The 23,401-nt window shown below is 42.7% G+C and overlaps 1 protein-coding gene and 1 long non-coding RNA gene across 5 annotated transcripts in view; both read left to right on the top strand.

Annotated features, from left to right (window-relative positions):
• The window catches only part of RBMS3 (RNA binding motif single stranded interacting protein 3), a gene marked incomplete at its 3' end in the record, with an annotated part of 773,357 nt that overhangs the window by 27,296 nt on the left and 722,660 nt on the right, over nt 1–23,401 (top strand). The window lies entirely within an intron of this gene.
• LOC308570239 lies at nt 1,894–21,840 on the top strand. Its single transcript, XR_014001024.1, has 3 exons — nt 1,894–2,490; nt 12,211–12,248; nt 21,456–21,840. It is a non-coding gene; the product is annotated as an uncharacterized lncRNA (long non-coding RNA).

Here is a 23,401-nt window from a genome sequence, read left to right as displayed (position 1 = left end):
GGTAAAGGGACCCCTGACCATTAGGTCCAGTCGCGAACAACTCTGGGGTTGCGGCGCTCATCTCGCTTTACTGGCCGAGGGAGCTGACGTTTGTCCGCAGACAGTTTTTCTGGGTCATGTGGCCAACATGACTAAGCCGCTTCGGGTAAAACCAGAGCAGCGCACGGAAACACCGTTTACCTTCCCGCCGGAGCGGTACCTATTTATCTACTTGCACTTTGACGTGCTTTCAAACTGCTAGGTTGGCAGCAGCAGGGACCGAGCAACGGGAGCTCACCCCCTCACGGAGATTTGAACCGCCAACCTTCTGATCGGCAAGCCCAAGAGGCTCAGTGGTTTACACTACAGCGCCACCTGCATCCCTTAGTTATATATGTAGTGTGGTTATAACATCTGCCTGTTTGCTGGGAACTTCTTTAAAGGTGCTGTTCTGTTATTGGAGATGAGGTGAGCGGTTCTGGGAGAAAGTGCCTTCACAGTTGTTCTGTCCCAATTGCGGAACACGCTTTGGAAAAAAATAGCTGAACCATGCACCAGTAATGTGTCTGTTTTTACAGTTTTTCTCCATGCCTTTTCTGTTTACTGGCTGCTCAGTTTCTTGCTTGGTTTTACTACTGGCTTTATTATTGCACTGTAGCACGGTGTTTTAGATTATTGTTAAGGTTTGAGCTTTTTATGGCATTGTATGCATTAAATACCTTTCTATCTAAATGCAAGCCAACTTGGCAATTAATTGGGGAAATGGACTATAGTTATCTAAGCTGCACTGAAAGTATAAACTGGGCCCAAAAACCCATGTAATCAGTGAGATACAAATGTGCATCTCTTATTTTTGTGATTTGACAAAGCCCAGATTTAGTGTGCTGTTAACTTAAGTTGTACTTATAGAGTTAGACGTTCTGAAATTAATGGCCCTAACATATTCATGCTCATTTATTTCAATGAGACTTCTCTAAGTAAGGCCTGGCAATTTATAGCCTCCTTACATTGACTAGCTTTTAGTAGCCAGAAAGGTGCTGATAATTATATAATTTAAATCAATGATATATAATTTATGACTTCAGGTTATAATTCTAAACCAAAACAGAACAAACAAAAGTTAGAGTATGGCTTTGAATTAATATTATTTTTGAAATGTTGAAAAGCAACCAGGGGCCACAATCCAGCCCTAGTCATGTGCAAGTCATTTTTCTCTCTGTCACTCACTCACACATTCCCAGAGAAATTGAACCGAATGATTCTGAGCAACATTTCGTTGCCCTGGATGCAATATGGATCAGCTGCAGGCACGCAAACCTGTTTTTGCATGCAGATCTCACTTGCCGGATCAGGTGAGTGCATAATTCAGTTTGATGGATGAGTTCCTCGCTTGTTGTTGTTTTGCCAACGTTCTGAATACGAATATCTAAACCGTTGCTCTTTGGAGGGAGTGTCTGGGAAAAACGTATGTGTTTGTGTTTGAGGGAGTGCAACAGAGAAAGTGGGAGGGTGTTGAACCTCATTATGAGATGTCAAATGTAGGGGCAGGAATTTGGATTCATTTGCATTTTTATGCGAACCTACTTCATTCACTCGTCCCCAAACAGTACACAAGCCAAATCATGACTAGCCTTCAAAATGTGCGCTTCTCCAAATTTTGCAGTGCAGTTGTCCAGCCAAAGATATACAGTGGTACCTCGGGTTACATACGCTTCAGGTTACATACGCTTTAGGTTACAAACTCCGCTAACCCAGAAATATTACCTCTGGTTAAGAACTTTGCTTCAGAATGAGAACAGAAATTGTGCTCTGGCGGCAGCAGGAGGCCCCATTAGCTAAAGTGGTGCTTCAGGTTAAGAACATTTTCAGCTTAAGAACGGACCTCTAGAACGAATTAAGTACTTAACCCGAGGTACCACTGTATACCTAACTTTGGGGGAAATGTGCATTTTGAAATGGATGGATGCATTGATGAAAATGCCATTAATAATTAAAATACAACAACGGGCATTACATTAGGGGAGCTTGATGGCGGAAATGTGTATATTAGGCTAAAATGACATCCTGTGTATATGAGAAGAGATGTGCAGGAAAATGCTGATGATTTTTACAAGGATTTGGTGCAGGGTGGGGGATCGCAAGCTGATTTGGAAATATGGACTGAATTAAAGATTGGGAAACAGAGAAATTAAGGGAATCCAAAAGTGACAGACTTGGCCATTCCAAGTTAAATGAGGAAAAGAAAGACCGTTGCATAGCAAAAGGTTTGCAATGGAGAACCTCACTTCCTGCCCCTTGCATGGTCCCGCCTCTTTATTTCAGCCAGTCAGAATGTAGATATTTGCATAGTGAGGGCTATGCAGTTATTTCTCATTAAGCCAACTAGGTTTCTTGCTCCCGCCAGAAACCCGGTCGAAAGCCCTGTGGGTGGGAGCTGTGGAGCTTTATGAATAAACAACCTATCCGCCTTTCCAGCATCTCATTCAGCACCGGGGGATTATTATGACTAAGGTAGAGCTCTTAAAATGCAACTACCCAGGCTTTAAAAACCCTTATGAGTGTGCAAGGGAGAATAATCCTTATTGAGCTGTGGGGAGGGGGTTTGAAAAGGCACAGGAGACAGAGGATCAAAGAGGTTAGCAGGAAGAGAGCACGTTTCAGCAATAATGAGGTTGCTCTCTGTCAACTCAATATATTAAATGTACCCTACTTTGACAACCCTCTTGGCCTCTGCTGGTTGGCTTATTTAGCCCTAGGTGTCTGCAAGCCTTGCCGCTGTATCCAGCCGGAATGAGGGCCTAAATTCTAATTGGAAGCACGGAGAGCAGGAAGAAGCTTGCGGCCTCATATAAGGCACAAGTGCTCTTAAGTTATTATCCTAACCAATGCATTGATCCATTCCACTGCCTATGCTGTTGGGATTATTATAGTGTGTTTCCTTGCTCAGTGCCAGGAAAAGGAGCCAAAGTTCTCTGATTAAAAGCATACATCTATGCTGACCTGAAATAACTTGCGCTTTTCAGAACTGGGGGAATCCAAGACAAATGTCCGTTTCCCTTAAGAATTCCTTACATTGTGGTTTTCACCAGAGAAATCTTACCAAATCTGAATGCCTTCTTGTGCTTTTAAATGTACTTTTAAAAAAATTATTAGAGATTTTCTTGGGTTACAAAAGTACACACACTGTCTCTGTTTTCAAATCATGAAAGCTCCTTTCTACAAATCAGTTCTACTCAGTATTTTTTTTTCTGGGGGGTATTCAAGGGTACACAGTACTGGAACCTTTTATTTTGTTTTCCTAGAAGAAAAGCACTGGTTCTACTCGGCGTGAGGGAACACAGGCTGCCATTTTGGGGGTAAATGTTTGTATATGTATTCCTTTGCTGGCTTTAACTTTTAAAAATCTATGCGGTTTGCATAAAAGGGCATGAGATATTTATGAAAAATAGCAATAAAGTAGACTTTAAAAACAGGAGATGTTATATAATCATCAAAATATAGTTAATAGTGTGTTTTTTTTTAAAAAAAAAAACACCCCAGACATTGCTGCCGCATTAAACATTTTAGGATTGGATGCAATGGTTGGACCTCTGCAGAGTTAAGGCATGGGATTGTGCATTAACCCAAGAGCATCATTGCACCCACACAGTCCTGCAAGGCCAGGAAAAGCCACCATAAGGAGGGCAACTGTTGTGGCTGTGGTGGCCTAGCATGTGTTTTTCTTTTCTTTCTTTCTTTTTTTATAATATTTTATCTGGTTTTAACAATAGAAAAGTTTAGAAAAATACAAAAAATGAAAAAGATACAAAATACAAAAATACAGACATTAAACACAAAAAAAGAAAAAGAAAAAAAACACATATAAAAGAAAACAAAAATTCCCTCTTTCTTAATTTCTCCTCTTTAGTTAACTTGTTTTCCTGACTTCCTCACGTCTCCCATTTTTGTATCCCTTTTAGAAATTGGTTCAGCAAATTCATGTCCTATTAGTTTATCTATTATTAATCCAATCTTACATTTTACCTTGTTGCTAGAACCCCTGCAATTCATTTCAATGTCATCAACATTCAAAAATTTTACAATATTTCTGCAAATAAGTTTTAAATTTCCGTGTTTTTCTTTTCTTTCCGCTCACGTGCCAGAAAGGTAAAGATAAGGCCGACTTCCACCTGCCCAATTTTGCTCTTTTTTTAGCTTTACATCGTGGATGGGGAACCATTTTCACCCTGGGAGCCCCTTCCGAGCAACTTTCTTGCAAGCTGTAGGCAGGAGCAGAGCAACAAATACGAATTAACCTTTGTACAATGGGGTAGTTTCTACACACATTCATGCGCCTCTCTGTATTCTCCATTCCAGACAAACAAGAAGCATTATCATAGTTCAGCGTTTTATTACAGCTGGGCAGAAACATTCAGTGAGGGTGCAGAGCAGCACCAACGAAAGGAGTACAGTGGTACCTCAGGTTACATACGCTTCAGGTTACAGACGCTTCAGGTTACAGACTCTGCTAACCCAGAAATAGTGCTTCAGGTTAAGAACTTTGCTTCAGGGTGAGAACAGAAATCGTGCTCCGGCTGCGCGGCGGCAGCAGCAGGAGGCCCCATTAGCTAAAGTGGTGCTTCAGGTTAAGAACAGTTTCAGGTTAAGTACGGACCTCCGGAATGAATTAAGTACTTAACCCGAGGTACCACTGTACAGAGCTACCAGCAGAAGTCCCAGGGTGGTTTAACAGGGAACCTTGGGAATTGTAGTTCTGTGAGGGGAATAGGTGCCTCCTAATAACTCTCAACACCCCTAACACACTACAGCTCCCATTTGGGGGGGGGCAGGGGGGAGCCATGACCGTTCAAAGTGGTATCATAGTGCTTTAAAGGTAGTTTAAAGGCAGTTTGAAAGCACGCCAGTGCAAGTAGATAAATAGGTACCGCTGCGGCAGGAAGGTAAACAGCGTTTCCATGCAGTGCTCTGGTTTCTGCCACGGTGTTCCGTTGTGCCAGAAGTGGTTAAGTCATGCTGGCCACATGACCCGGAAAGCTGTCTGTGGACAAACGCCGGCTCCCTCGGCCTGAAAGCGAAATGAACACTGCAACCCCATAGTCGCCTTTGACTGGACTTAACCACCCAGGGGTCCTTTACCTTTTTTACCTTTTACCTTTGTCTGCCTCCTATGATATTTTCCCAGAATGTGCACATCTCCAAGGTAGTGCCAATGCATTGACATCCTTCCAGGCTACATATAGCAAAGGTGAGAGGCACTACAGGTGTGGCCTTCACTCCAAACACATCTTAACATCTTCTGCAATGTACAGTGGCGCTGCATGGCAAATGACCAAAGGGGTTGCTGTAGACTATAGAAGTGAGAGGAGGAGGTATTATCTGATCTCTTCTGCTGCCCGTCGGAGGAGCAAGGTTTGCCAAGTCAGCTGCAGCACCTTTGTACAAGTATGAGAATACCTACTTGGTTCCAGGTGGCTATAGATGCTCATTTACAACTCACCACTTTGTTCCAGTGTTCCCCACTGGGTCTCTCTTCTTTAACAACGACTCCATTCCCCTTTCCTTGTATACCTGCTCCGCCCTCTCTCTTTTAATTGATGCGAACCATTCTTTGGTGACGATATATGGCTGAACGGTGGGATAAAAATATGAGGAGGTATAATGGGATTGTTATATGCATTTTCATAAACCAAAAGTTTAAAATATGAAGAATATACAGTCATACCTCATGTTACATTTGCATCATGTTACGCTTTTTCGGGTTGCATCCCGCGGTGACCCGGAAGTACCAGAAAGGGTTACTTCTGGGTTTCGCCGCTCGTGCATGCACAGAAGCGCTAAATTGCACTTCACGCACATGCACAAATATGGCGCTTCACACACACACACACACACACACACGGAAATAACTAGAAAAATAAAGCAATCCCTGAGGATAACAAGGCTGCTTATTCTTTTAATGCATGACATGGGCTTATTTATCATGGCTCCTTTAAAATATATACATATAGATAGATATTAAAAAACAAAATAAAACACACAGCTTAGCAATGTTTTACGGCACTGCAGGCCTTTTGAAGTTTCCTGATAACAAAAAGCTATAACTGCAGCAAAACTCAAGATCGAGGTTAAAGTTTTGATTTATTAATTAAATGACTTTGGTTGCCACGCAGAATAAGAACTCTGAGGTTCATATCTCACCATTTAAAACCTGCACTAGTTGATAATGAAGAAAGCTGAAAGTAAACAAAGTGTGAAGGAGATGCACAAAAGCACAACTGAGTAGTAACAGTAATAATTATTAATTCTCAATGACTTCCAGCCTTTCTGTATAATTCTTTTTTAAAAAACCACCACCACCTGTTATTGGTAATTTGCTCACAAGTGTAAACTACAATGATCTCCTTTGAAATGGAAGCAGGACTTGGCGGCAGATGAAAATTAAGGTCAATATAATGTGTCTCTCTGCATGGCAAATACAAACATTGATGTTCATTGTGTCATAGTCTTAAAAGATGTAGGAACCATAACTTGTGAAGTACTTTATAACATTTATATCTGCCTCAGAGGGCAATTACGTGGAAAGACTTTTGAAGTGATGAAGTTCTAAGCCAGGTTTTGTCCACCTTTAAAGCCCTTCATGGCCTAGGACCCTCGTACCTACGGGACCGCCTCTCCCGGTATGCCGCACGGAGAGCCTCAATGTCCATAAATAGCAACACCCTAGAGGTCCCGGGCCCTAAGGAAGTTAGATTAGCTTCAACCAGAGCCAGGGCCTTTTCAACACTGGCTCCGGCCTGGTGGAACGCTCTGCCTCATGAGACCAGGGCCCTGCAGGATCTGATTTCTTTCCGCAAGGCCTGTAAGACAGAGTTGTTCCACCTGGCCTTTGGCTTAGAATCAGTTTGATTCCCCCCCTCTCTTTCTTTTTTCTTTTTCTTTTCTCCTCCTGTGATGAGGCTGCATTTTAATATTTTAATGTTTCAATATTTTAATGTTGTATTTTAATCTTGTTTTTTAAGTTGTATTCATTCAACTTGTTTTTATTATTGCTTGTTAGCCGCCCTGAACCCGGCCTTGGCCGGGAAGGGCGGGGTATAAATAAAAAATATTATTATTATTACAACTCCCATCATCTCTAGCTTGCAGGACCAGTGGCCAGCATGATGGGAATTGTAGTCCAAAAACAGTTGGAGACTCATTTGGGAAGCCATGTTCTAAGACATGGATGGGGAACCTGTGGCCCTCCAGATATTGCAGCATTACAACTCCCATCGCCTCTAACCATTGACCATGCTGACCTAGGGCTGATGGGAATTGGAATCTAGTGCCATCTGGAGAGTCACATATGTTCTAAGCCCTCATCAATTGCCTTAAAAAGGTATGTATGCGGCTTGTGCAACATGCTTAACAATCTGTAGATATGGGAGTTATGTCAGATACATCATGTGTTCTTTCATATTCTGCTGGAAGCCACCCAGAGTGGCTGGGGCAACCCAGTCAGATGGGCAGAGTACAAGTAATAATTATTATTTGTTGTTGTTGTTGTTACCAGTGAGTTTCTTAATGTGTGGTTGCAGGGTAGAGTACTGTATTTTTCCGTGTATAAGACTAGGTTTCCCCTTAAAAAAATAATGTCAAAAATTAGGGGGCATCTTATACATGAGGCCATCTCCCCCCATTTTCTTAAATCTGAGTCCCCTAAAATAGGGGGCTTATTATACATGGGGGCATCTTATAGACGGAAAAATACGGTACGTATTTAGGCTAGTTTGGGCCATGCAGAAGCAAGTGTTGAATAGGAGAAGAAAGCGATGGATAATCACAGGCAAAGAAGTACTTTGTGGTGCATATTGTTAAGGCAGAGACTAAAGGCTCCTTTTCAGAAGTGACAGGTTTAACAGATGGGATGGTTCTTGAAATTGTGGGATAGGAAGATGTGGTGATATTGGGAACAGCACGAAACAGATGCCCTAGAAAAGGCCAAGAGAGAGGGTCAGATGCAATTCCTTTAGGAAAGTCGTTCAGAAGAACGCATTAAATTTAATGAGTGCATAATGGAGTGCTACAACAATTCTGTACGTGTTGTTACTAAAAGCTGGGAGATCTGATAGTGTGAAAATCCGCAGGAAGGTGCAAGAAGGGACAGAGGCCACTATGAATACCGCATTAGAAGGGAAGGTGGGGGTGAGAATGGGCGTATGATGTGACATTCTGCCAAGAGAAAAATGTGCAGGTAGATTCAAGAAGGTACAGGTTAGCTCTTAAGTATCAGGAAGTTGACATTCTCCCCCTGGATTCATCCCACTCTGCTCTGGTCGTGTTAGAACAGCAATAATACAAGAAGGTCAAGGTTGTGTTGGTATATTGGTCAATCTAGCACAGTGTCATCTATGTTGACAGGTGAAAGTTCTCCAGAGTTTCTGACAGTGATCTCTCGCAGCCTTACCTGGAGATGCCAGGAATTGAATCTGGCCATTGCCCCTTGGATACAAACCTTATGCTCTACACACCTTCTTTTTCTTTCCCAGCCATGTGTCTACTCAATCCATTCCCCTAGCTGCTCTGTTTCCAGACGGATGGAAACACGGAGATCCATGTATCTTTCACATTTGGGGGAGAAAAGGAACCAGGGGAGGGGAATTTGAGGCACAAAATGGCTGTTGGGGAAGAAAGAGATAAACCAGGGGTAGCCAACACGGTGCTCTCTACAAGGACTACAAGTCCCATCAGCCCTTAGGATGGACAAGGTTGAGGGATGATGGGATTTGTAATCCACAATATCTGGAAGGGGCCATGTTGGCTGTCCTTGGTTTAAACCAGCCCCTTCTCTGCCCTCTACCTTGCCACTTAACCTGATGCCACCTTTTCATAAGACTTAACAACAACAACAACAACAACAACAACAACAACAACAACAACACTACATTGAATTGTAGAACAACAACAAAAAGATGAAAGAAGCTGGATGGGAGTTGGAGGAACCATAATTATAGCCCCACCTGTAGAAAGTCTCCTGAATTGTAGATGCATAGGCATTGGAAGGAAATACACGGCTGGTCATAAATGTCAATTTTCCATCGACCTTGACCATCAGTGCATTTCTTCTTCAGAAGGAAAATTTAGCTGAAGCTGCAATCCTACTTGATTAAAACAAGATAGAGAGAGAGGATGAACAGGGAGGAGTCAATAAATGCAAGTAAAGGGCAGTGTCCAGAAATCGGTATTTTAGATCCGAACCAGGTTACTGTTTCTTAAAATTTGACTTGATGCAAGGTACATGTTCTGATTAATAAAGTACATCAGAGGTCTTTTGGGGAGAAAAAAATATATTAAATGATCCCCGCAGTGCTATAAAAGCTAAATAAGAAAGAACTACACTGCATAGCAGAATTCTGTAAGATAAATCAATAACTCTACATGCTCTAGCAGTGCTTTGTAAGCTAAAGCCGGAGTGCCCTTCCCAGTAATCCACTGAGGATGGCTTCAAACATTATGCATTTCCTACAGGAAGTGTGAAATTCCTACATAGCATGTTCCATTTCAGTTATAGGTTGGGGGAAATTATTTTTGCAAGGCAGAGAAGGAGGTTTTCAGAACAGGCTATAGCTTTGTCCTTAGGAATACTGATGACAATAATAATGGGTTTTGAAATTAAATGGCAGAAAAAAGCAGTGTTTTTTGTGTTTTCTCGTAATTAAAGGGAGCTAAGTCATCGTTGTTCTTTTTAAGCTAAGGGACTTGTGCCTTTCTTGCCATGTGCCGCCACGCAAGCTGATTTCCTTGTTTATAACTACAGCTATTCAGTGCATAGAACCAGTGAGCTTGCCAGGCATGTACGTGCTACAGAGGAACAATTACAGAGCTCTGAAATGTGGGGGGGCCCTGGTCTACTCTTAATGGTATTCCTGCTTGATAGGCTTCCTCTTAATTTATTGTCATGGTATCTGCTGAGCAGGGTTACAATGTTTAGTTGATTAGCTGGTTAGATTAATTAACTGAAAAACATTTGATCCACTAAAAAGGTGCCCCTGGTTAAGTTGGCAGCACATTATTTTAAATAAATAATACTTATTTTAAATACTTGTACTTATTAAAAAATGCAAATCACAGGCACTGTCTTAGAAGAGGCTCCCCCACTTTTAATGGAGCTGTAGATACCAGGTCAGTAGCTTTCTTTGCCTGAGTGTTGTGCTGGATCCTTTGCCCTGCTGTTGGATTCCTGACAGGAAGGAGCCTGCAGTAAATCACACTGCAAGTTGGAGTTAACTCTTCACTAGCAAGAAGACGATCTGCACAGACTTGGAGGAGTGTCAGGCCTAATGAGTACAGAAGCTCATCCCTAGGTCTTGCCCCAATGGCTCGGATGCTAAGACTGAAAGTCCCTGCCTCCCTACACCATCCCCTCCTCTCCAGGGTTTTCCCCTAAGCAACTGGAGACTGCGCCTACATGAAGCCAACCTCTCCTCCACCCTTTTGATGCCTCTTCTGGTTCTGGGAGGCAGAGGGGAAGGGGAGCTTGTTGCAGGAGGAAGGCAAGTGACTTCACCAGCCTAGGGCTGGACGATAACTGGTTTTCAATATCATGATATATCACCAGCTAAACATCATGATATATCAATATATCATGATATGTGAATTAAGGAAGGAACAACGCAGAGACGATCAAGACAATGGTGATATGGTTTAGCTGGTGATATGGTGAGGTTTAGTTGCTGATAACATTGCAGTGTTTAGCTGGTGAGTTATCACAATGTTTAGTTGGTGAGTTATCATGATGTTGAAAACCAGATATCGCCTAGCCCAGGCATAGGCAAACTCTGGCCCTCCAGATGTTTGGGACTACAATTCCCACCATCCCTAGCTAACAGGACCAGTGGTCAGGGATGATGGGAATCGTAGTCCCAAACATCTGGAGGGCCGGAGTTTGCCTATGCCTGGCCTAGCCCTTACACACATTGTGATTTGCGATACATTGCCAGCTCAAATATTATGAAACAATTAACACGATGTGAACTTCAAACCGGTGTTAGACAATATATTTATATATCGCCCAGCCCTACACCAGCCTGACTCATCTATGCCTCTTGGCCTCCCTCCTCTCCCTTCTTCAGCTTCTGCCTATAATTCTGGTCTTCTTTCTGCCACATATTCTCCCAGCTCACTAAGCCCTGTTACCTTTTCAGCTCCCGACTCTTCTCCCTCTGACCACTCATTGTTGTCCCACCACCACTCTCTGGGCCCTGAGACTTCTTTCCTTAGTGGTTCCCCAGCTGGTTCCTCCCACCATTCTTCTGCGTCCAGCAAGTCCATGACATTTCCTTAGTTTGAGGTACCTGTTGCCTTAACCTGGGTCCCTTTGTAACCATAAGAACTGGAACGCATGGGCAGAGCCTGGAGAAATCTCAGAATCAAGAGATTCCTGTGACCAGTGGGTACAACTTTATGTCCCTTTCAGTCCTTCCCTCCATCTGGTTAGCAAGAGCAATGCAAATTGGACCAATTTGCACCAGTTATTCAGTATTGTACATAGTTTGAGGTACTGTGTGTGTGTGTGTGTGAAAAGTCAAGAGTTTCCTGCTCTTCCTCTGTTCTTGCTGAAGAGAGGCAATGAAGTTTTTGCCTTGGCTGCTGTGACCTTGACAACAGGGATTGATGGGAATGGGTGTTGCTTTGTAACATGCACCTCTTAAAAGGCTATATTCTGCAACCTTTGTACTTTAGAAGCATTTGAAAGATCTGCAGTTAAGCTTTATAAAACCCCTGTCAGAAAACACTTGACCGAGACATGTTCATTATTTCATTAACCAGTGATTGAGGATGCTCTCTCCCTTCTGTCAACCAGAGTTGCCGCTTTGCACTATAAACCTGAGACAAAATATTATTACAGGCCACATAATGCACATTATCCTTTTTTTGTTTTACCTTGTACTTTTCCTGTATAACTTGAAGCACCAGCATTTACTGTTGAACCCTGAACGATTTCACTTCTTAAAGCCAAGCTGTAATTTGCTCTCAAGTTCCTTTTCCAAATCTTCGTAATTACACATTTTTAAACAAAATTCCTCTTAACTCAAGAATTACAAGCACAAAAGGATCCCAGGGAACAATCAGATAAGTATTCATTTATTTAACTCAACATATAGAATTATGTTGCCAATAGTTTTTTTTTAAAAAAAGTTAAACTCTTAATTAGCTAAAGAAGGTTTTAAAACTTTTTTTCTCTTTTTTCAGAGATTAACACTGAAATCCTCAGGAGTTCATTGACTATGGTAAGAAACGACCACCCTTCAATAAATGTTTCTGTGCTAGAGTTCTCTTTTGCCCCTCCATATACTGTACCTCCCAACTAATGAGTTGACTGTAAACACATTAAAATCATCTGCTTCAGCTATTGGACATGAATGACAAATGGGTTAAACCTGGGAAATTTTGCTTGCATTTCCACAAGCCATTTCAGTTTTCAATTGGCACTTCTTCATCAAGCATAATCGTGCAGCTTTTGTGTTTTGGGTGTGTGCTTCTAGGAAAGCAATCTGAATATGAATTAGTAGGTCAATGCATTGCCGTACTGCTAGGAAAAAAAAATATTTGGAGAAATATACACACCCCGCTCTCATCGTGGGGCGTTGTGTTTGCTGAGCTGTCGGAAATCCAGAAAGCTCTTTACAGACTCAAAAGTCCTCATTTGAAGGCTTAGGATTTCTTTGTTTTGTTCTGCAATCTACTTAGTATAGCTGAAGATGTATTACGGGGAATCAGGAGAGCAGTACCAGAATCACACCAGTTTCATTTACTCCCCCCATTCAAATCTGCTTGTAGCACAACTGAAAAACCCAAAGCTCTCAAAAATTGATTGTTTAGGCCGGGGGTCAGCAACCTAAGGCCCATGGGCCAGAAGTGGCCCGTGGAGGTCGTTTGACTGGCCCACGAGCCTCCCCCGAACCGAGTTTCCAGCTCGTGCGCTGTGCTAAACCGGTGCAGCGCGGCGCGGGGACTTGCTTCTGCAGCACCAAAAATCGCATCTATGCATGCACAGACACTGAAAATCGCATCTGCTCAGATGCAGACGCCAAAAATCGTGGGCAGGTGCGATCCAGCCCACGGAGGGATCTCCGTGGGACCGATCCGGCCCAGGCAATATAAACCTTGCTGACCCCTGGTTTAGGCCAAATCAGTGTGTGAAAATCAGACCACTTTCCAGTATTTATTAGGATCAGCCCCCTCCCCCCCCCCCGGCCGCTTAGGATTGCCAGCTCTTGATACAACAACTGCAACAACACCAGCAACTGGCCTCAGGGCTCTTTGTCCCTTAGCTTCCTTTGCCCCCGGGAGCACAAGGCTAGGATGGAGCCAGCAAGTATGGGCCCATTCCATTCCAGCCATACCCTTGTGCAGAATCTGCAAAAAGTTTCTTTGCAAGCTGGCTTGAATTCATGGCAGGCTGCAAAGGAAGATCCCAGCAGAAGCTGCAGTCAGCACTGCTTTTCACCACGGATCTGCTGCACCCAAGAGCTCCAGTCAGGACATCCTGTGTTGGAACCAGTCCCAGTGGGGCTTGTGTTTGGTGCCAAATTTAAAAGATGCCAAATGTGAGCCCTGCTTTTTCTAGCGACAACCAGGAACACAATTTAAGGCTCTTCCTCCTCCTCCTTTTGCAGATGTGTCTTCACCTGCCACATACCTGACATTACATATTATTTCATTACACCTGGGTATGATTTGGGGAAAATGGCCTCATGGACCAAAGATTGGTCTCACTGCTGCCTTTAAAGCTTTATAAAACTGTAATGAGCAAAAATAACAACCGTATTTTTATTTAAAATGGCTCTTGAATTTTAGCAATCTTTATCTCCTGCAGAGCTTCCCTTTAAATGTAATGGTTTAGTAGAACTCTTTATTTAGGTCACATCTACACTATACTTTTAAAGCATTCTCGTACTACTTTAACAGTCCTGGAGAATCCTGGGAACTGTAGTTTGTTAACAGTACTGGCAATTGTAGGTCCGTGAGGTAAGTTTTATGGACATGCAAGCGTCATACTCCCTGAAGGACACAACAGAGTGATAAGATCCCTTCAGAATCCAACTTTGCAGAGGAGACTTGATGAGACACTTTCTCCTTTGTTGGAGGAGATCTGAATCTCTTCTCATCATGCAGGTTCTCGTGAGGCTTAATTATTCCTGTGAGGCTTAATTCCCATACCAAGTTTTACATACCTCTATCCTTGCACTCAGGTGTCTCCAGGCCTGTGCAGTTGCTAGACTAACAACCACATGCATCTAGCCTCATCTTGCTTTTCTTGCTGCCTCTGTGGAGTTCCCCTGAAAACTCCATCATTTGCTGCTGCTGCTGTTGCCGTTTGTCCTGACTTCTCCTTCCTCCATCCTGCCCCTCGCCTCCTTTGCATTCAGCTAACATCTTTAGGCTGCTTTGGCAGCCAAGTCTCATCCTCTTGTGTCCAGCTGTGTCAGATCTAGTGGAGTGTGGGAGTCGAGGCTGTCCCTTAGCTACTTTTCCCCCACTGAGAAATGCTGATGAAGGGTGTTCCTTTGTTAATATTAATATGCAGATGCCACCAAGTTAGCCCCACGTCTGAAAAAATTATCATGCCATTTTCCTGATGAGTTAACAGCCCTTTTGGACAAAGCAGATGAACGTGCTGGAAGAAATTAGGTCAGTGTTAGGAAACATGTGGCTCTGTAGATACAATAGGGATCCATCTTCCGTCAGTCCCAGGAAGAACAGTCAAGGGTGGTCAGGTGGTTGTAGTCTGGCTTCACCTGGAAGTCAATAGATTCCCCACCTCTGAATCAGAAAATGCCTGGTCTGTATCTCCGCTGTCTAGACCAGGGGTAGTCAACCTGGGCCCTACCACCCACTAGTGGGCATTTCAGGATTCCTGGGTGGGTGGTAGGGGGTTCTGCGGCATATGTTACTGCAGCACTGGTGGGCGATAAGGAAATTTTACCATCAAGAAAGATGCATTAGTGGGAGGTAGGTATAAAAAGGTTGACTACCCCTGGTCTAGACCATAAAATGAATCTTTGTCTTCAAGCTATTTATATTGTTGAAAATACAGATTTCAGACCGCAAGCTTACTTGATCATAAGGCCTATTGACCACAATGGCACTTCTGAGTAGACATGTCTAAGTCTGCATTGCTAGTTACTAAAATTACTGTTTAAATCATTCAAATGCATGCTATTTTTAAAAGCCAGGCAAAACCTTTATCAGCAGGTATCTTACATGACTGCATAATAGTCCTACCTAAATATGAAACCTTTAATAAAGCACCTTGGTATATAAAAGTGTACAGGTATGAGCAAATGCCATTGTTTTCTTCCTACTTAACTCCTATGGAATGGATGTTGTATTATTTAGGAAGAAAACTCCCCCATGAATTCTTCCTTCGGGAGATTTCCTGCCTTCCTGTCTCTGCTCAGTAGGATAACTTGGACTTCAATTCCTGTTTTCCCTCCAGTTCCTGTGCAACACAATTCTTCTAATTATTGTGATTACTGCATCTGTTCAACAGCTTTTGTGCCCCTTTCTAAAGAGATTTATCACAGAGGCACACCTGCTGCCTTTACATTGAACTTGATGTTCTAGTGTTAATTTCAGCCAGGAATTTAATTGTATTATTCTGCGAAGAACCAACCAACCTGGCTGTAAAGGACAGGCACATCCATGCGTGTGTGTGTGTGCACACAGGTTTTGACCAACCAAGAATCGAAACATGGGTGCAGCCATTAGTACCTCACCTATCCATCTTTTTGTGAACCTTAGGTATGGGGAACCTTTGGCCTTCCGGATGTTGCTGAACTGCAACTCCCAACATCCCTTGCCATTTGCCATGCTTGCTGAGGCTGATGGGAGTTGCAGTTCAGCAGCCTTTGGTGGGCCAAAGGTTCCACACACCTACTTGGCCTTATTCAAGACTGAGTCTCTCCCTGCCCATGCCATATATGAGGTCCACAGACTAGGATATTGGTCATCTGGAAAGTTAGATGGGTGGCAGGTGACGTCCACAGAACAGTTGCTTATTTAAAGCAAATGTGGCCTGCACATTTAACATTTAATGCTGGCTTTTTCCCTGACAAAGGCTCTGTGCGCAACAGTCAGAAATGCAGCGAGTGCAGACTTGCTTAGCATGGGATTTGTGCCGGGGAAAGCTTCACATGGGAGTTCCTTTGCAAGTTTCCCTTTGAAAGGAAAAGATAGCAATCCTCTCACAATGTCAGTAGGGCATTGTCTCCAAAGGGGCTTCCAAAGTTAACGACTCAGCTCCCCACAGTGGCATTTTCTCATTCTTACAATACATTCAGCTGGATTTTTCTTTAAAGCTATGAGCCTGGAACACTAAAACAACTTCCACTAATTAGTTTTGAACTGTGCTTGGGAGTCACTGTCTTTTTCCTACCACTGTACAGAATTTAAGATAGCATAGTAGGTCTCTTTCAGCCATGGCTGTATTTGAGAACTAGCCCTGAAATATCCACCTGGTGGCTATGTGTATTCAGAAGCTGTGTGTTCATTGCTAGAGATCTGACCACTGTGTTTTAAATCAGCAACCTCTGGGGTCCTTCAGTGTGGTAGGTCTTAGGTCTCTCCCCTTCTCTGTTCTTTCCCTTTTGAAAGTTTTGGTTCTCTATGAGCTAAAGCACTGTGAAACTACTGACACTGAGAGCCCCCAGGGAAGTTACAACCAACTTTCCTAGAGCGATAGTTCCTAATTTTGCAGTCTTCTGTTTGAAGGGCTGCCTGAGGAAGGCCCTATGTTTGAGGGACTGTCTGGACTATGCCCAGCTTGAAGACGAAGAACCATTATAAGGGGACAGCACAAGGGCATTGGGAGTTCCCCATCAACAACATCTGGACAGCAGATGGAGAAAGCCCTGCCATTAGGCAAAGTGGGGCAACCACCTCAGGCAGCAAATATTGGACAGCAGCAATGGCAGCTCCCTGGCTCTTCTTTCTAAGCATTCCCTGGGCATCTCTGTCTGTTGGAGGACAGCGCTGTACTTGCCATATGTCCTACCCACTCCCAAACTATCCAGTGTTGAACTAAAACTAAACTGCCAGTCCTTGCTTGTGGGATGAAGAGGGAGCATCAGTTTGTTCTTCGCCTCAGGCAGCAAAATATCTTGGGCCAGCCCCGTGAGCAGGAACATGGGTCACCCGGTCACAACCTTTCCCACTACGTATGGTGAGGTGCATTGTACTGTCATTTAGATTTAAGTAATTCTTTCCAAACTGCAGCTATGCAAATTAATTAGGATATGCACGTTATATGCAAATCAGCACTTAAAAAAAATCCTCCTATGGGGGCAGTGCTTAAGTGACCACACTACTAAGAAGCTCTTTGGATCCCAGGCCACAGATCCCCACTGCTCCTACTTCCATATTGTGCTTATTTCATCTGAAACGCCCCCAAGCCCATTTGTAATTAATGACTGGGGCCAAAATAGTTGCTTTAGGCATGCCTAAAGCTTGTGCAAACCCAGTGGGACTTTTGCCATTCCCCACCCACCTTGAATCGCACAGCCCCTGCGTCATTCTACATGCTTCTTTTGACATTTCTCCAAGTTTCTGGTCAACTTCAGCCGTCTCAGAATGGTGGTTGGAGCAAAGGCATTCATGAAATCTGAGTCCAGAGCCTCTTCGGTTTAATGGAATGAGCCAAATCCTACCCATCATCATCATCACCATCTAGCAACCCAGATTTTGCCTTTCTGCAAATTGAACCAAAAGCGCAACTCCTTTCCACCTTCTTGTGTTCACTAGTTGTTATTTGAGAGACTGGTGCACAATTAGAGCAGGATCAGTGTCTGCTATTATTATTATTTAATAGGGTCTCCTTGAAATTTTCTTTAGCTGAACAAGAAACTACTACTGTTTTCATCCATCCTTTCATTCCCCCCTCCAAAAAAGAGGGGGGGGCACTGAGGTTACTATTGAAGTTGACACAGCCTTTGCATAGATCAGGCATAGGCAAATTCCAGCCCTCCAGATGTTTGAGACTACAATTTCCATCATCCCTGACCACGGGTCCTGTTAGCTAGGGATGATGGGAATTGTAGTTCCAAACTTCTGGATGGCCGGAGTTTGCCTATGCCTGGCATAGATTATATTAGGGGAGCAGAGACAAGGATGGGGTAATCGCGGGAGTGGAGCAAGGCGTGATCAGCTGATGGTGTTGGAATCACCTTAATGAGGTTAAGATTGATCAGGGAGATCATACCTGCCTTTAATGATTCCTCTTATGCCTTGCACAAGCTTTTTATCCCCCCAATTTTTTTTTATTAGTTTTCCACATTTTTAGACAAACAAACAAACACAAATCATAACTGAAATCGATCCAATATTAATATCATAGTTAAATGACTTCCTCAAATTCCCTTGACTGAATAATATAATAATAATTATTATTTATACCCCGCCCATCTGGCTGGGCTTCCCCAGCCACTCTGGGCGGCTTCCAAAAGAATATTAAAATACTATAATACATCAAACATTAAAAGCTTCCTGAAACAGGGCTGCCTTCAGATGTCTTCTAAAAGCCTGGTAGTTGTTGTTCTCTTTGACATCTGGTGGGAGGGTGTTCCACAGGGAAAGCGCCACTACCGAGAAGGCCCTCTGCCTGGTTCCCTGTAACTTGGCTTCTCGCAGTGAGGGAACTGCCAGAAGGCCAGAATTTCATTATGTATCATTGTAACGGCTTTCCAAAATAATATCTCATAAAATTTACTTAATCCTCTTAACATCTTTATCTCTTTTCATCTTAACTTTAAACATATTGTTTTATAATTTCACATATTCAGATCCTTAGCCTAACTATTATTTTGCAAGTATTTCTATTTAATTTATCTTAGCATTTTTAGATAAATAGTCTTTGAATTTCTTCCATTCTTCCTGATGCTCCTCCTCCTGCTGGTCGCGAATTCTTCCGGTCAGGTCGGCTAGCTCCGAAAAGTCCATCATCTTCATCTGCCATTCCTCCACTGTTGGTATATCTTGTGTTTTCCAATTCTTGGCTAATAAAATTCGAGCTGCAGTTGTGTCATACAAAAACAATCTAACATCTTTTTTGGGCAATTCCAGACCTATTATTCCAAGAAGAAAGGCCTCTGGTTTCTTAACAAATGTGTATTTCAGCATTTTTTTCAGCTCATTATAAATCTTCTCCCAGAAATCTTTCACCTTGGGACAGGTCCACCACATATGGTAAAAGGTACCCTCCTTTTCTTTACATTTCCAGCATAGATCATCGCTATTATGATAAATCTTTGCTAACTTAAGTACCATCTATACATCATTTTCATTATATTTTCCTTTAACATTGTACATGCAGTAAACTTGACCCCTTTCCTCCACAACCTTTCCCAATCTTCAAACATTATGTTATGTCCCACATCTCTTGCCCAATCTATCATCACAGATTTAACTTGTTCATCCTTTGTATGCCACTCCAACAACAAATTGCACAAGCTTTTCAAAGCCTCTTCAGATCTAGCTTCAGAGAAGACACTTCTCCAATGGAGACCAAATCACTGCCAAGTGGAGCAGTCTAGCTCCTCAATCTGTCTGTTAGAGACTATGCTTCTGCTAAATTTGTGGCAGAGGGCATTTGCCATCCTTGCAATGTTTCCAATATTGGACTCCTGTTTGCAATCCACAGCGCCTCATCGCATCCTTTTGACCAACAGCTCTGCTTGGTTCTTTACCATTCATTTGTCACTTGGGTGTTTATTCTTCCCCAAGTGAAATAATATTACTTTTATTATCTAAAAGCATTTTTAAACCACTTAGTATTTTAAAATCTCCAAGCGGTGTACAAAAATAAAACATGGAACAACAAACAATATTATTAAAAAAAATGCAACATAAAAAGCCAGTTAAACAGTATTATAAAAATAAAAATAGGAATTTGGTAATAACAGGGTCCAAGCTTATGAGCAAAAATATATGTCTTTAGAAGATGCCTGAAGCACATGATGGATGATGTTTCACATATGGTAGAAGGAAAGGTATGGTACAGTACAGAGTCAGTAGCAAAAGATGCCTGTTTTCGGGTGTGGTACCATGAATCAAACTTCCCCAGATGATATAAGATGATATACAGGCCTATAAAAGGGCAGGTGGTCTTTCAGATAATTTGTAGTTGATCGACAGTTCCCCCATCACAGGTGTAATCTGTAATATACTCTATGTCTCTAGGGTGCCAGGTGCAAAAAAGGACAGGGCTCCTGCCCCCTAATAGTTGTGCAGTTCTACACAACTATTAAAACTGTAGCATCCCTGTCGTCTGTTCCCTCTGACCATCCTATGTATTTTCCTTTCGTAGAATTTCATTCCTCGCTTACTGTCCCAAATTACCCATGTTGGCAGAATCATTCTGAAATTCAATCCTGCCCTTTGGTCTTCCTCTGGAGTCAGACAAATGCACTTTGGACATAAACTTGTGGAAACTTCCCACTGAAGTATTTCTCCCCCAATATGAAAACGGCTTTTAAATCAGTTTATGAGTCTTTCTGATTGCAAGTTGCCTTTTGCAGTTCTGTTAAAGCTTCCAAATGATTCGATTTGGTACATATCAGCTTGCTCATTGCTTTGTAGCTGCTGTGGAAGAATGTGTGTTGGTAAGGTAACTGTTTTCTGCTAGCAAACAGTGGCATTCCTCAATTTATCCTTAGATCCCCTTTCTCCCCTCCCAAAAGAAAATTGTGTTATTTCCAACAAAGCCATTGCTTGAGTGGAACAACTTCCACTCGCACTCCCCTTCCCTTCCCTTCCCCTCTCCTCCCTCATATGCTCCCCAGTCCAGATCTGTAATAATAATAATAATAATAATAATAATAATAATAATAATAATAATAATTTATTTATACCCCGCCCGTCTGGCTGGGCCTCCCCAGCCACTCTGGGCGGCTTCCAAAAAAATATTAAAATACTGTAATACATCAAACATTAAAAGCTTCCCTAAATAGGGCTGCCTTCAGATGTCTTCTAAAACTCTGGTAGTTGTTGTTCTCTTTGACATCTGGTGAGAGGGCATTCCACAGGGAGGGTGCCACTACCGAGAAGGCCCTCTGCTTGGTTCCCTGTAACTTGGCCTCTTGCAGTGAGGGAACCGCCAGAAGGCCCTCAGTGCTGGACCTCAGTGTCCAGGTAGAACGATGGGGGGTGGAGACACTCTTTCGGACCGAGGATCTGAAGGATCCCTAGTCCTGAGAAACAAATTTAGGGCTGCAGGGAGCATTAGGTGGGAGGAGACACTCACACCACAACTTCGTTGGGTACAACCCACTGAAATTGCATACTTCTCCAGATTTCTGGCTTTACATGCTTTTACCCCACCAAGATCCTTTCTTGGGTTCACATTTAGCCAGTTCTTCTGCTGTAAATTCATTCTGATTAGCAGAGAGGTGGATATGTTCACTTTACTAACATTTCCATTCTCTTTTCTTCTCTTTCAGGAATATTGTTGAAGGATCCCTAGCTGGAAATATCTCCCAGAAAAATTTCAAAACCTGTGACCAGGCGTGCAGGGATATATTGGCAACCTGTTTCAAGTGTTAAAATCAGGAAACCAAAAGTGGACAATATCCTCTGAAACTTTTTATTCTCTTGTAGCGTACAATTTGTTTCATCTAACGCTATGTTAAATTTTTTACAATATTGTCAAATGAAAAATCGCATTACAAAGCCAGTGTTCCTCTTTCATCTGAGACAACTGCATCAAGTTAAATAACCCAACGTAATAATAACATTTTGATCTTTGTTCTAAACCGACTGTATATAGTAGTGTGTGTGTGTGTATAAATTTATAGAGATCAAGAATAAAATACAGGCCTATGTTCAGACCTGCTGCATATTTTTAAAGGGTTTGTTTTTAGTTGTAAAGTGCATTTACACTTCTCCAGTAGAGCTAAAAAGACTGGGATCTGAAATGGTTCATAGCAGCCTGAACATTTCAGCTTGCTTCATCAAATGCCGGATACAGATATAGCATTACCTGAGATGTGAGTTGCAAGGTATGGAGATCCAGATAACAAAATCTCCTCCCCCTTTTTAAAGGAAAAGCAAACACACAAGTATGACAGAGTGACTCTGAAATATTCTGTCACTCTAATTCCAGTACTTTAGGTCGCAACCCTGCTCTCTGATACCAGGGAATAAGTCCCATTGAATTCATTGAGGTAGACGTATATAAGATGGTATGGGACGCCTAACTCCAGCATGCTGCAGGGCTTCGGCTCAATCCTGATTGGTTCTGCCAGCCTCTGGTGGTGCAGCAGAGGCCTTTTCCATCCTCATCTGCACAACCTTCTACCCCATCAGGCCTTTGCAGCAGAACGGTTGATGTGGTGGAAGTCACCGACTCCCTCCCGGCCCAGGGGTTTGGATTGCGCTCCTAACCTATTACCATACCAATTGTTGTTGTGAGGCCGGCTGTAAATGGCACCTTGAACTCCCTTGAAGGGAAATGATAAGGTAAGTGGCTGTAGGATGGCAACCTCTCAGAGCTGTCTCACCATAGTGAGGAAGAGAGAATTTGTGGTGGAGGAACCACCATATCTAAGATTACCTGGGCGGAAGATGGAGAGAGGCTGGATCCTCCCAGATAATTTTGGTGCTGTTGCCTCCTTCCCCTCCAATTTATCTTTCTGTTGGCTTTCGTGGTTTTCTTGCCTTTCTGGGCGCATGCCAAGGAAATGGTGAGGCACTGGATCCTTTAACATCCAAGCATCATAGCAATACACACTCTCTTTTTTTGTCCTTGTGCCACTGGAGATGGAGATGACTGCAGAGTTTTCCACAATAAGGAAGCTTCCCCAAGTACACCACCCCTCCTCCACAGGTGGAAGGGGAAATCTGCTGGGATTTCCTTCCCAGGGACCATAGGACTGGTGCCTTAATAGGCTTAATTTAAATCCTTTTGAGGCAGTCGTTTGGGGATATACCTGATAATCTCACACTTGAACAGCAAAACACCATTTGACTGACTGTAAGATTAATTAAATGTGCAAGTGTATAGCCTTCCCTTCAAAAAGAAAAGTCTTACACAGCTTCCAAAAAATAAGAAAGATAGCCTAATATACTTAATGAAAACTGGATCGCAGCAGTATAAACACAAACCTGGATAAAACCCAACTAAAACCCTTGAGAATAGAACCAGAAGTTAATAAAAAATGGTGGTGTGTGCTGCATTAATTATCCTTAGAGAACAGCCGTTGAAAATAATGGACATGACCGGCATGGGTCTAACATGTTAATTCCAATGGGTTTGTTCTGAGTAAAACTTTGTTGGCAACAACCCATGATATTCTGGGATTAAAATCTTCTGGTTTTGCCTGGTGCCAGAAGGACATCTGTATCAGCGCTAGGAAGCCTAGGCAGGACGTTCCACAAATTGGATGGG

The sequence above is a fragment of the Podarcis bocagei genome, assembly GCF_964188305.1.
Source record: "Podarcis bocagei genome assembly, chromosome: 12".
Lineage (NCBI taxonomy): Eukaryota > Metazoa > Chordata > Lepidosauria > Squamata > Lacertidae > Podarcis > Podarcis bocagei.
Note: the sequence above shows the minus strand (reverse complement) of the source record. Positions and strands in the feature narration are given on the sequence as shown.